This window comes from Miscanthus floridulus, chromosome 11, assembly GCF_019320115.1.
Source record: "Miscanthus floridulus cultivar M001 chromosome 11, ASM1932011v1, whole genome shotgun sequence".
Taxonomy (NCBI): Eukaryota; Viridiplantae; Streptophyta; class Magnoliopsida; order Poales; family Poaceae; genus Miscanthus; species Miscanthus floridulus.
Window position 1 is genome coordinate 43,782,418 of NC_089590.1, and position 10,560 is coordinate 43,792,977.

Consider the following 10,560-nt stretch of genomic DNA (forward strand, 5'->3'; position numbering starts at 1 on the left):
TCTCATTTTCCTAGATCTAAATCTAATTTGTAGAAGAATCTATACTTATTGTCACAAGATATAAATATATCATTTGGAGTTCTCATGTCCCAATCTATCTCTGGAATTTTTTTCAAAATTTATAAAAGCTAGAAAATAAATATGCGCCGTGCGGCACGCACGTGTTTATAAAAAACATCATTAAATTATACATGTGTACCAAGATTCAAGAAGCCACAACGTCCTTCATAAACAACTGTGACTTGAGATAATAGAATTAGAGAACGTAGATGATATGTGATTGATCTGAGGGACGGAGGGAATTAGGGCCGGCAATACCTGAGGCTTGTGCTTTGTACATCTGCTTGCTATATATTGTTGCTCTCGTATGCGTCTGCCGTCGTGTCGTGTCTGTTGGAGATTAGGAGATGGGGTCCCTGCCTCAATGGACGGTGGCCGCCGAACGAAGCCTGCAAGGCAGCGGCCAAACACCCAACACCGAGACACCAACAGGCAACCGACAGAGCTAGCGGCGATCGACGAGCCGACAACACGTCATGTGGAGGAACTCCTGCACATACATATGCACGCATGCACATGTTGTCAAGATACGGCAATTCATTGGATCTCCACGGGTCACAACTGAATCGATGGAGATCACGTGTTCGTTGGAGACGATGACATGGATCGTATCTTAGGGCACCTGCAATGCTACAAGTCAGTTACTAGCTCTAAGCTAACCTCTCTAATAGTGCTAGTTTTTAACAATGACTCATAATATGATTAGACCCACCTGATATTCTTATATGACCTTGTAATGCGTGTATGAACCTAGCTCTTGATCAAGAGCTAGATTTTCATTCTTTTCTATTAAAATATAAAAAATGCTTAGAGCTAGCTTATGAGTCAGCCATTGCGGGTGCCGTTAGTCCAACGGGTGAGGCCGCCAGGGCCGAACTGCTTACCACCACAATCGCTGAGGACATCCTCCTCGATAATCTGAATCATTGAAATCCTTTCATTGACAGACGCAAAAGCAGTGGTTTTCACCTACACAATCACATCGCTCGGCGCCGCGCGGTGCTACATTGCGGAACCGGCAAACAACCTAGTATAATGTCCAATGCCAATAGGAGTGACGTTGTGATGGGGAAGGGGTGTGATTCACGGGACGATAGGCAGATGTAGGGTATTGCGGTGAAAAATTAGTTGTGGGAGGTGGGTCCAGATTGGCGGAAGAGTTAGCGTGAGATTACGGGTACAACAGGGTTGGGATTTCGGAGGAATCTGGGATACAGGATTAGGGGGTTCGGCTTTGGGAGAAATCTTGATTTAGAAGGAAGATCTTAGATGACGGATGGCTCATATAGCATGACGTCTAGATCGAACGGTTATTAAAGAGTGAAAACCCTCTCAAAAAACTCGCTCATATCTATCTCTTGGAAATTTTTCCAAAACATTTACACAGATCTGGTTTATATATATGCATTGTTTTCTTGCTCCTCGCAATATAGTAGCCGCGTCGGCTATGCATGGTATAGAATATGGATGTAATAACTGAAAGAACACCGTACGTGTAAATACATTTCAGCAGATCGATCATCAACCATCCCAAAAAGTATGATTGGATTATTATAGCAAATGCTAAACACAAATAAACAATTCTCGACATCTCTGAGTTTATCATGGCAATGCAAATCAGGAAAATCAGAAACTTCTTTTTTTTGTTGGCAAATAAAAGGCAAGGAAAAATTCGTCGAAAAAAAAAGTTGCCATCTTGTTTTAATCCATAAGTTTGGTTTGCTATGCGTGCATCCCGCACTCCAGCCATAATATAAGAATTCAAGAATCAAGAAGCCCTAGCATCCGACCCAGCTTTAATTTGTCTTCACCCGGCCGGATAGAAAGAAATTCGTGCAGCCGGCCGGCCCGTGGTACGCCGTACGCCGCCACGCCCATCCCATGGACGTCACCTGCTCGATCCCCCTTGGTCCTCTTGGACCAGCTCGGCTACACCTCCGGACGGCTCGGCCATGGACCTCATCTACAGGAGGAGAGCTTTGGACAGGTACGGCCGGGATGTGACCGCCGCCGCGGCCGTCAAGAACAACAAGACGACGGTCGACCCGGTGATCGGCCGCGACAGCGAGATCGACCGCGTCGTCTGCATGCTATGCCGCCGTTCCAAGAACAACGCCGTGCTGGTGGGCGCTCCCGGGGTCGGCAAGACGGCGATCGCCGAGGGCCTGGCGCAGAGGGTCGCGGCAGGAACAACGGTCCCGCCGTCCCTCGCGGGGGCACGCGTCGTGGAGCTCGACCTCGGCGCGCTGCTGGCCGGGACACAGTACCGGGCACGTACGAGGAGCGCGTGAAGAAGGTGATCCAGGAGGCTGAGGACGCGCACGGCAAGGTGATCCTGTTCATCGACGAGATGCACATGCTCCTCGGCGCCGGCGGCAGCGACAGCAGCGCTGCCAACATGCTGAAGCCGGCGTTGGCTCGTGGCCGCCTCCGGTGCGTCGGCGCCACCACGCTCGATGAGTACCGCAGGTACATCGAGAAGGACGCCGTGCTGAAGCGGCGGTACGTGGCGCACCATGGCCTCAAAGTTATGGACTCTGCTATTGTTGCTGCTGTTCAGCTTGCTGCTCGATATATCCCTGGTACGTGTGCTCTTTGGCCTGGCCGCTTGGTCGATTTTAGGCTATCGATATTTGTTTATATATTTTAACACAATACTCGATTTTAGTTATGATCTATATGATTTTTCCATCCATATTCATAGTTTTTACATTTTAATTATATTGCATGTTTGCCAATTAATAGTTTACTTGAAATGTCCTGTCATATTATACGTGGTCTTCATGCGTCACACGTACTTCAAATATATTGAGTTTCTTTTTTATATGAACACTAGCAAAAGTAGGTAATTTACGGTTTTACACAACACATCTTCGGTGTATTTTTATTATTATGGTAGAGATGTGCATAATTTCGATGCAGATTCAGGTTTACTTTAGATTGTTTTAACAATAAATAATATAAGTGGGTAATTTAGATACAAATTTAGGCCTTGTTTTGGTGTTATCAGATTCACCTCAATCCGCATGTGTTGGTGTGTACTGAGGTTAAATTTAGTTCAAGTTTTACTTCAATTCACCCTCAACACATGTGTATTGATGTCAATCCGACTACATTAAAACAAGACCTTAAATAGTTATATTATATGATAGAATAAGTGGGTAGTAATTAAATCCAGATTGAGGGGTTATTAAGTTGTTAGTGGGTAATTTAGTTAGATATTTAGGGTTTACTTTAGTCTACTTTTTATAATAACAAAGGTGTGAGATCAGCTATTATTATAGGATTAGAGTCTACCAGACTAATGGCTAGATGTTTCTGGTTTTTGGTGAGAATTTATCTATTTTTCCAATGCATCTTTTGAGGATTCACGTGGATGTTCCAAAAATAATTAATCTCCGATATCAAGGTATAATGGTAAGATTATAGGAATACTGTGTTCAACAGTAATCATTTTGATCGTGTTGTTTTCTTGATTATTTCATATATCCAATTATTAGAGCACTTTTGAGTGCGGTGCATTAGAAAATTAAGTTTAAATTGGGTAGTTCACCATGTTTCTACTAATTTGCGTTCACTGGTTTATTAACTTGTGCGTCTGCATGGGTAGCAAGTAGCAACACATTTGAAATAATTGGCTGTTACTTTTTCAGCGAAGGAACAATGTTTTTCTCTCGCAACAAATCAGCGAACAATACTTTTTCGCTTGTCTGAACTAATTAACAAAAAGGCGTACCATCGTACACACATGTTCGCTTGTCTTATGAGCCGTACTTTTTCAATGAATGAATAATATTTTTCTCGCACAACAAATCGGCGAATAGTACTTTTCAGCGAAGCGTGCCTGTTCGTTTCGCTGAAAAGCCAGGCTAAAAAGTACTGTTCGCTGATTTGTTGTGAGAGAAAAATACTGTACCATGAATGATAAGCCAGGCTGATAAGTTCAAGCGAACAGGCCTTCGCTGAAAAGACAAGCTGAAAAGTACTGTTCGCTAATTTGTTGTGAGAGAAAAACAATGTTCTTTCGCTGAAAAAGTACGGCTCATAAGACGAGCGAATAAGTGTGTAAGATGGTATGCCTTTTTGTTAATTAGTTCACATCTCTACGGTTTGCAAATACAAACTCATAGTTTTAGAGACTAAATAATTGAGTATTTCAGATTGTGCATTGATTTTTACTCGATGCATGCATGTGCACTGTGAAATTGATATACTTTTGTTTACTTTTTCGTATATATTTATAATGTCAGAAGCGGGGGATTTAAAAGCATGCATAGGGGATTCGTTAAATGGTTTTATAATAGGAGTGTTTAATTTACACGCAAATCTAGAGCTCTTTGGGCTAATCTTTTCGTGATGGCATGCTTGGATTTATTGCTGCATGTAGGTCGCCATTCTCCTGACAAGGCAATTGATCTTATTGACGAGGCATGTGCCACCACAAGAATGCAGGTTGCTGCCAAGCAAAAAAACTCAATATATTTGTTTGCCCCGAGCATGTTGCACTAGTAGGCATCATATATATACCTAAGTATCCCTTACTTTATGTTTGTTTGTGTAAATAATTGCTTGCTTACAATTAATATCTTAATAAGACTGAGCCGATGGACTGGCATTCCTGTCCACGCACTTGATCATGAAGAAAAGCACAAGTTAATGCATCTAGCAGACAGATTGCACGAGCGCGTTGTTGGCCAGGATGAAGCCGTGAATTCAGTGGCGCAGACAGTGTTACGGGCAAGGATCGGCCTTGATAACTGTGGCCGCGAGCCTATGGGTTGTTTCCTTTTTCTAGGCTCGACCGGCGTCGGAAAAACAGAGCTTGCAAAGGCTCTCGCTGAGCAACTATTTGACAATGAGAAGATGTTGATTCGCTTCGACATGTCTGAATTTGTCAGCGCCGGGTCTGTTTTGCGTCTCAAAGGAGCACCTCCAAGGTTAATTCTATTCTGCGTACTACATACTCTCCTTCTGCTGCTGAAATGACCATTATTTTTGCACTTTAATTATCTTAGCTCACTCACTGATGGATGTTGGTATTTCTTTGATGACATGCTCAATTCAGCTATACTGGTCATGAAGATGGTGGTCAGCTGACTGAAAAGGTTCGAAGGCGGGCTTACAGTGTCATCCTCTTTGACGAGGTGGAGAACGCCGGATCCCGCGGTGTTCAACGCCATCCTTCAGCTGCTCGACGACGGTGTTTTGACCGATGGCAAAGGACGGACCGTGGATTTCAAGAACACCTTGATCATCATGACCTCAAACCTGGGAGCGGAACACATGGCAGAGGGAATGATGCACGGTGAAGAAACAATGCAAGCTGCACGAGGACTTGTCATGAAACAGGTTCAGAAATTCTTCAAGCCAGAGTTCCTCAACAGATTGAGTGACGTTGTGATATTTGAGCCGCTGTCGCGTGACAAGCTCAAGGAGGTGGTCAGAATCCAAATGAAGAGCATCATTGCCAGTGTAGCCGACAAGGGCATCTCTCTGTTCGTAAGCAATGCCGCCATGGATGTTATATTCTTTGAATCCCACTGCCCAGTAAGCACTGAACAGCTCCACTTTCAGCAGATGTATGGTGCAAGACCCATAAGAACTTGGGTGCAAAAGAACGTGATGACGAGGCTTTCCGAGATGCTAATCAATAGAGAAGTCGGCGAGGGCTCGACTGTCTACATCGATGCTACTGAAGACAAGAAGGCGATGAGATATGAAGCAACAAAAATGGCTAGAAAGAATAAGCCGCTGCTGCCTCCGCAAGAAGACGAGATGCACGTTTTCGAAATTGCTACCACCTACGATGATGGCGTGCTGGAGGTGGCTCCCATAGCAGGCAGACGATCTTGCCGTGGGCGTTGGTATCTTTTCCTATCATGTCTACAATTTTTTCTCCTAGGTTTTGTATTTGGTATCACCAGATTTAAGAAACTGAATTGACGACACTGTCAAACTTTTAGCTACTCAACCGATAATATTCTTGAGTTTTGCCCAGCTGGCTTGTAGCTACGAACTATGACAAAGAAGATGACAACATGTTGTTACCAATTCAATAACAAAACTATAGAAAAATATATATCCGAGTTGATCTATTCATGACCATGAATGAGCAATTTGTTGATGTAAAGACGACAAAATTTTATGTTATTCGATCGCACAGCATTAGGTGAAGGGCTTAAGACCAGCAGAGTCTGCTGTAGGATCAGATAACAAGGAGATGAAGGCTTATTTATTTTTTCGAATATATTAATCGATGAAAGAGCACGTCTTTTTTTTAGGAGAACAGGAGGGGTTTTGGCCCCTACTGAATGAATTTAAATAATAAAAAGAGTGGTTACAATTAAGCAGAAGCGCTAAAAAAGGAAAGAAAGGTATTAGCAGATAGCTTTCAGAAGCCAGCAACTCCTGAAGATCGTCGGCAACAGTGAAGAGACCGTCTTCTGGACAGACAACTGGATCGGAGGGACCTCCATCCAAGCAATGGCACCGACATTGTTCAAGCTCATCCCCAAAAGGGTCGTTCAGAACCAAACGGTGGCAGAGGCGCTGACGAACCGGGCATGGATCCAGCAAATTCGAGGAGGGATTTCGATGCCAGTCATCCTGGATTACCTGCAAGTCTGGAACGCCACTCAAAGGGTTGTGCTCAATGACAACCCGAATCAAGTGATCTGGAGGTGGGCGTCGGATGGAAAATTCTCGGTCAGATCAGCCTACGGAGCCCTACACCAAGCTTCACACCCACCGCCGGACTGCAACCTGATCTGGCTTGCTCTCAGGCGGTGACATTGGACAGCCGACAGGCGGCGACGACACGGTCTAGAGACACACGGCAACTGTTTCCTATGCGACCAACAGCCGGAATCCATTGATCACATAATTGTAGAGTGCTCCTACTCCAAGCAAGTTTTGTGGTACATCCATCGGCGCTGAGGGAAACACAACACCTCGAGCCGGCCATCTCAATTATGGATTGGTGGACCACCTGGAGAGAGCAATGGACAGGGCAGCTTCGCAACGGCGCGGGTTCAATCTTCGCATTAGTTGCTTGGGAGCTATGGAAAGAAAGGAATGCGCGATGCTTCCGCGGAGCAAGCACTCAAATTCCCGAATTACTCAAGCACATCAAGCACGAGGCTGAGTCATGGGTGCAAGCCGGCGCGAGGAGCCTAGGTTGTCTTCTTCAGCGAGTAAGAGCAAGGCTAATAATACAGTCGGCTTGCTGGCTGTAAGGTTCCTTGCAGTCTTCTCTCAGTCCATTCATATAGTAGTTGGCTCTTTACAGTTAACACATGGCCCACTTGTCTCTCTCACAGACTTTCTTGGTTCTTGTGCCCAAACCGGCTGTAAGTTTACAGCCCGCTTCTCCTCTCTCTCCTCCCCTCTCTTCTCCACCTCAGCATTTAGTCGGCTTACAGCCTGCTATTATACTTGCTCTAATAGAGTAGTCAAGTGTGAGTTTGGGTGGACATATGCTTATTGAAAATCTATAAGGCCCAACCCATTGTAATCAAAATTCTCCTCGCTTAATACAAAAACGCACAAATCTTTTGTGTGATCGAGAAAAAAAAAAAGACTAGCAGACACACCACCACCGACCTACACCACTTATCCATTCTTGCAACCTTGGCGAGTAAGTCTTCTTGGCGTGCAGTAACAGTGCATCCATTTCCAGGACAAACAAATTCTTGCATCCCTGAGTCAAGGCATTGATCTGCTTGAAAATCTTATTGTTTCTGGTTATCGAGATAGCCCAACTCAAAAGAATGATGACCTCCATAAAAAAAGAGGACGATTGAGCTCATCTTTGAGGCGTTCTAAGTTGAAAAAGGGATCAGAGGTGGGGTTGACATCATGTTTTGTTGACTTCTCACCACCCAATTATGTGTGCCGGTAAGCAGGCCCCTTGCGCTTGGCATAGTCGCTTCGCTTCTCACATCACATCTCATGGATTTGTTGAGGCGAAGGTAGACACTTCCCTGTTCATATACCGTAGAGGTGTTGACACAGCCTTCTTGTTTCTCTACGTGGATGATATTGTTCTCACGGCCTTGTCCCAGAGTTTTCTCCGGCAGGTTATTGTAGCTCTTCAGTGGGAATTCTCTATGACAGATATGAGTTCTTTTCACTACTTCCTTGGTAGCTCTGTTGAACGCCGAGCTAATGGTTTATTCCTCTATCAGAAGCAGTACATAATGGATATTCTAGACCGTGCGGGTATGCATGACTGCAAGCCTTGTAGCACCCTTGATACTTACACCAAGATGTCTGTTGATGGTGTTCCGATCCAGTGCCTGATGCCACACAATTTCGCAGCATTGCCGGTGCCTAGCAGAATCTCACCCTCACGCATCCTGACATTGCTTATGCTGTTCAGCAGATCTATCTTTGCATGCATGATCCGAGAGAGCCACACCTCGCTGTCATGAAGCGCATCTTGCGCTATGTGTAGGGTACCATGGATCTTGGTCTTCATCTGCTTCCCACCTCGCCTGTTGATTTCACTGTATATTCTGATGTTGATTGGGCTAGTTGCTCGGACACCTGCCATTCTACCTCTAGGTATGACGTCTTCTTGGGGGGACAACCCCATTTCTGGGTCTTCCAAGCGTCAGGCAACAGTTTCTAGATCCAGTGCGGAGGTTGAGTATTGTGCAGTTGCCAATGGAGTCGCCGAGGCGTGTTGGCTGCGTCAACTATTGCACGAGCTCCATAGCCCTCTTCAGCAAGCCACTATTGTGTACCGCGATAATGTCAGTGCCATTTACTTGTCCACCAACCCCATTCAGCATCAGAGGACCAAGCACATTGAGATTGATTTGCATTTCGTCCATGACTGCGTTGCCCTTGGAGAAGTCCGTGTTCTACATGTTCCAACAACATCCCAGTACGTCGATATCTTCACCAAAGGCTTGTTGACGTCTGTTTTTACAGAGTTTAGATCCAGTCTCAATGTTCGCGGTACTCCCAGTTTGGACTATGGGGGAGTGTTAGAATATAACCGTGCTATGGGACTCCTGGCTCGTGGGCCTGCCGTTCTGGCTCCCCACCACGCCTATATGTACACATCACCGGTCTCTAATTAATGCATCGCTCATTTTCCCAACGCTTTCATCTCCTGTGCAAAGAATAAGTATATCTCTGTTGAAAAAGTCTGCAACCAAGATGATATCAGCCAACTTCTCCACCTGCAAGTTCCTGAAATAACCTTCACACAGCTACAAATCATCTCACAGAAAGTGGAAGAATTGCAGCTGAATAATGACAGTGACACATCGAAGTACATCTGGGGCTCCAATTTTGTGCCATCAAGTGCTTACAAAGGCCCTGATACATGAGTCTTACCGGTGGCTATGGGATTGCTTTTGTTAGTCAAAGCACAAAGTCTTTTTCTTTGCTCATCAAGGAAACATGCATCCGAAATAATCTGGGCAATGTGGACAGCACGGAATAAACACATTTTTAATGGAATCCATCGATTCTAGCCGCCTGCTGGCTTACTTTCTTCAGGGAATTGCTGTTGCTCTCCCATGGAGTCAATTTAAGACTTTGCAACACCTTTTGATCAATGTATACGAACTCTGGTGTAATTAGTAGACTTTGTCTTATTTTCTTTTCCTTTCGTTCTTTGTTTTTCTTGAATTTTTTTTTGTTAAACTCTTGTAATATTTGTTTATTCGTCTAATTTTTTCTTTGTTTTCTTTGTGGGTTTATGCATTGGGTAGTATTATGCTAGCACTCAATTAAAGACCATGATCTATGCAATAAACACTAAAAGAAGTTTTTTAGCAACAAGAAACAAGGGGACTAGAGCATAGTTTTTGTAATGCTCTAGATTCATCTCCCTAAGAACTTATCTATCGTGGTTAACCGGGACTTACAATATAACCATGAGTACTATATGGCTCTGGCTTTAGTTAAGTATGAGAACATTTTCTTGCTTGTTAGTGGTTACCTTTATGACGCAAGAGGGGCTTGACGCAAGAGGTATAGTGCGGCCTCTGTTCCTAAGAGTACTTCTGCCAGAGTGTGCCTTTCGAAAGGGGACTCTACATCAGCTTGCGAATTGAAATCCTAGCGGCTCTAACTTGTTAGACGAATATTTGAAAGCCTTCATAATGAACTCAGTTGGCCTTCCTTGGTAGTGGGTCAAGAGGCTGGCGACCTCGGACGAAAGGGTAAATCATAGCTCATGTACAAAGTGTACAACCTCTACAAAGTGTAAAACTGTTATAACAACCGTGCTCATGATCACGAGCGGCCTTGGAACTCTTATAGAATAGATGATCACTAATGGTTAATTGTTTATGATATTCATTATTCATGTTTACCTGGTCACGTATTTATGTGGGCTTATGACAAATTTGATGCAACTTAATTGTTTAAAATTGTGACTCACTAAAAGGTAACATCAGTTAAACTAGTGTCTACTTTTTAAGCCTCATGAACCCCATGTTATATTGCTGAGTACAATAGTACAATATTGTTACACCCAAT

At 44.2% G+C, this 10,560-nt stretch overlaps 1 pseudogene; it reads left to right on the forward strand.

Moving 5' to 3' along the window:
• Positions 1-2,012: 2,012 nt before the first annotated feature.
• On the forward strand, positions 2,013-9,401 carry LOC136491848 (chaperone protein ClpB1-like; annotated as a pseudogene).
• The last annotated feature ends 1,159 nt before the right edge of the window (positions 9,402-10,560 follow it).